This window comes from Oncorhynchus kisutch, unplaced genomic scaffold, assembly GCF_002021735.2.
Source record: "Oncorhynchus kisutch isolate 150728-3 unplaced genomic scaffold, Okis_V2 Okis03b-Okis08b_hom, whole genome shotgun sequence".
In the NCBI taxonomy this organism is placed as follows: Eukaryota; Metazoa; Chordata; class Actinopteri; order Salmoniformes; family Salmonidae; genus Oncorhynchus; species Oncorhynchus kisutch.
The window spans coordinates 13,808,511-13,812,520 of NW_022261980.1; positions in this window are offsets into that span (position 1 = coordinate 13,808,511).

A 4,010-nucleotide genomic window follows, 5' to 3' on the forward strand; every position below is an offset into this window, starting at 1 on the left:
CGTAGAACCTGCCAGTGTTTTGTTTCCCTGCTCGCGCCAGTTCCAGTTTTCTAGTTTCACAGTTCTGACTACCCTGACCCTGAGCCTGACTCTGACCCTGACCCTGACACTGACCCTGACACTGACCCTGACCCTGACTGTACTGACGTTCTGCCTATCCTGACCCTGACCCTGACCGTTCTGCCTATCCTGACCTTGACCCTGACCGTTCTGCCTACCCTGACCCTGACCGTTCTGCCTATCCTGACCCTGACCCTGACACTGACCCTGACACTGACCCTGACCCTGACCCTGACCCTGACACTGACCCTGACACTGACCCTGACCCTGACCGTTCTGACCCTGACGTTCTGCCTATCCTGACCCTGACCCTGACCGTTCTGCCTATCCTGACCCTGACCTTGACCCTGACCGTTCTGCCTACCCTGACCCTGACCGTTCTGCCTATCCTGACCCTGACCCTGACACTGACACTGACCCTGACCCTGACACTGACCCTGACCCTGACCCTGACACTGACACTGACCCTGACCCTGACCCTGACTCTGACCCTGAGCCTGACCCTGACCGTTCTGCCTACCCTGACCCTGACGTTCTGCCTATCCTGACCCTGACCCTGACACTGACACTGACCCTGACCCTGACACTGACCCTGACCCTGACACTGACACTGACCCTGACCCTGACCCTGACTCTGACCCTGAGCCTGAGCCTGACCCTGACCGTTCTGCCTACCCTGACCCTGACGTTCTGCCTATCCTGACCCTGACCCTGACCGTTCTGCCTATCCTGACCCTGACCCTGACCTTTCTGCCTACCCTGACCCTGACCCTGACCGTTCTGCCTATCCTGACCCTGACCCTGACCGTTCTGCTAACCCTGACCCTGACCGTTCTGCCTACCCTGACCCTGACCCTGACCGTTCTGCCTACCCTGACCCTGACCGTTCTGCCTACCCTGACCCTGACCGTTCTGCCTACCCTGACCCTGACCCTGACCGTTCTGCCTACCCTGACCCTGACCCTGACCGTTCTGCCTACCCTGACCCTGACCCTGACCGTTCTGCCTATCCTGACCCTGACCCTGACCGTTCTGCCTACCCTGACCCTGACCCTGACCGTTCTGCCTACCCTGACCCTGACCGTTCTGCCTACCCTGACCCTGACCGTTCTGCCTACCCTGACCCTAACCCTGACCGTTCTGCCTACCCTGACCCTGACCGTTCTGCCTATTCTGATCCTGACCCTGACCCTGACCCAGACCCTGACCCTGACCCAGACCCTGACCCTGACCCAGACCCTGACCGTTCTGCCTATCCTGACCCTGACCCTGACCCTGACCCTGACCGTTCTGCCTATCCTGACCCTGACCCTGATCCTGACCGTTCTGCCTATCCTGACCCTGACCCTGAGCCCACCTGCTGTCCTGTACCTTACACCCTCTCTGCATTATTGACCTCTACCTGCCTTGACCTGTCATTTGCCTGCACCTGTTTGAGGAATAAACTTTTGTTTCTTCAACACTGTCTGCACCGGGGTAATCTTAATTTGAGCCACTTTGCTACAGCAGGAAAATAATCCTGCAGCAACAGGAAATGTGATTTATGTGGATTATAATCCGTGTGTATTTTTGTAGGGGTTGATTAAAAAAAAAATGTGTGAGGGCAAATCAAGTTTCACCTTTAAAAGTGAAGATTACAAACTTTAGAAGCCTTTTTAAAACTCAAATACACTTTAAGTTCTTAGCAATTTGATTTGATCAAATTAAGATCCTAGTGTTACTAGTTTGGAGGTTTGTACTAAAAGGTTTTTAAATTCCCCACAGACTTGTGAAATAGCACCAAAGGAGAAAAAACAACAACAACTGTAGCTTGTATTTGTGTTATTTATTCAAGTTAACCAAAGGGGAAAAGGAAGTTGAGTGCTCAAATAAATATGTTGCAACTTGAAATACAGGTTTGTTCACTTTTTCCCCATGACTTTGAAATACAGGTTTGTTCACTGCTTGACTTGGGATGAAAGAAGTGATCAGCAGTTTTTTTCCATTTGACAAAATTCACAGACATTTACAAATGGCGTTACGCTAAAAAGACCTCTGATTATTCACTGTGAAGGGTTCATTCACTTTTTCCCCATGACTTTGAAATACAGGTTTGTTCACTGCTTGACTTGGGATGAAAGAAGTGATCAGCAGTTTTTTTCCATTTGACTAAATTCACAGACATTTACAAATGGCGTTACGCTAAAGAGACCTCTGATTATTCACTGTGAAGGGTTCATTCACTTTTTCCCCATGACTTTGAAATACAGGTTTGTTCACTGCTTGACTTGGGATGAAAGAAGTGATCAGCAGTTTTTTTCCATTTGACAAAATTCACAGACATTTACAAATGGCGTTACGCTAAAGAGACCTCTGATTATTCACTGTGAAGGGTTCATTCACTTTTTCCCCATGACTTTGAAATACAGGTTTGTTCACTGCTTGACTTGGGATGAAAGAAGTGATCAGCTGTTTTTTTCCATTTGACTAAATTCACAGACATTTACAAATGGCGTTACGCTAAAGAGACCTCTGATTATTCACTGTGAAGGGTTCATTCACTTTTTCCCCATGACTTCTCCATGATTTAACCACATTTAAAGGCTATTATTTAGACTACATGAAAATGTGAAATGTCAACCGAGCCACAAGCTTTTTAATTTTCAAAGCCTTTTACATTTAATTTAGTTTGTGTCCATTTGGCTTCTTGTGATCCGCGGAAACAACTTTGACGCACTATGTTAAATACTCAAACATCACTGCGAGAATCCGGGCACCTCTCTGTCAACAGGTCCCATTAGACTCTGTTCACCCAAATACACAAATGATGCATTATGCTGTAGAGACCTCTGATTAATCATTGTTAAGGGTTCCTACACATTTTCCAAGACTTCTCCATGACTTTTAACCACATTTCATGACACAATCATACATCATCCATCTCTATTGTAATTGTGCTTTGTGTTTTACAGTATTGTATTGTACTTATGTGTTGTACTGGTCCTGTACGTGGCTCAGTTGGTAAGAACACGGCACTAGAAACACCAGAGTTCAAATCAAATGTTATTTGTCACATGCTTCATAAACGACAGGGGTAAACTAACAGTGAAATACCTAAAGTTGAGTGTTTAAAGAAACAGTGAAGAGACGACTCCGGGATGCTGGCCTTCTAGGCAGAGTTCCTCTGTCCAGTCTCAACGTCAACAGTGAAGAGGTGACTCCGGGATGCTGGCCTTCAAGGCTGAGTTCCTCTGTCCAGTCTCAACGTCAACAGTGAAGAGATGACTCCGGGATGCTGACCTTCTAGGCAGAGTTCCTCTGTCCAGTCTCAACGTCAACAGTGAAGAGGCGACTCCGGGATGCTGACCTTCTAGGCAGAGTTCCTCTGTCCAGTCTCAACGTCAACAGTGAAGAGGCGACTCCGGGATGCTGACCTTCTAGGCAGAGTTCCTCTGTCCAGTCTCAACGTCAACTGTGAAGAGGCAACTCCGGGATGCTGGCCTTCTAGGCAGAGTTCCTCTGTCCAGTGTCTGTGTTCTTTTGCCCATCTTAATATTTTATTTTTATAGGCCAGTCTGAGATTTCTTTGCAACTCTGCCTAGAAGACCAGCATCCCGGAGTCGCCTCTTCACTGTTGACGTTGAGACTGGTGTTTTGCAGGTACTATTTAATGAAGCTGCCAGTTGAGGACTTTACAGGTGTCTGTAGACACTCTAATGTATTTGTCCTCTTGCTCAGTTGTGCACCGGGGCCTCTCACTCCTCTTTCTATTCTCGTTAGAGACAGTTTGCGCTGTTCTGTGTAGGGAGTAGTACACAGCGTTGTACAAGATCTTCAGTTTCTTGGCAATTTCTCGCATGGAATAGCCTTCATTTCTCAGAACAAGAATAGACTGACGAGTTTCAGAAACAAGGTCTTTGTTTCTGGCCATTTTGAGCCTGTAATCCAACCCACAAATGCTGATGCTCCAG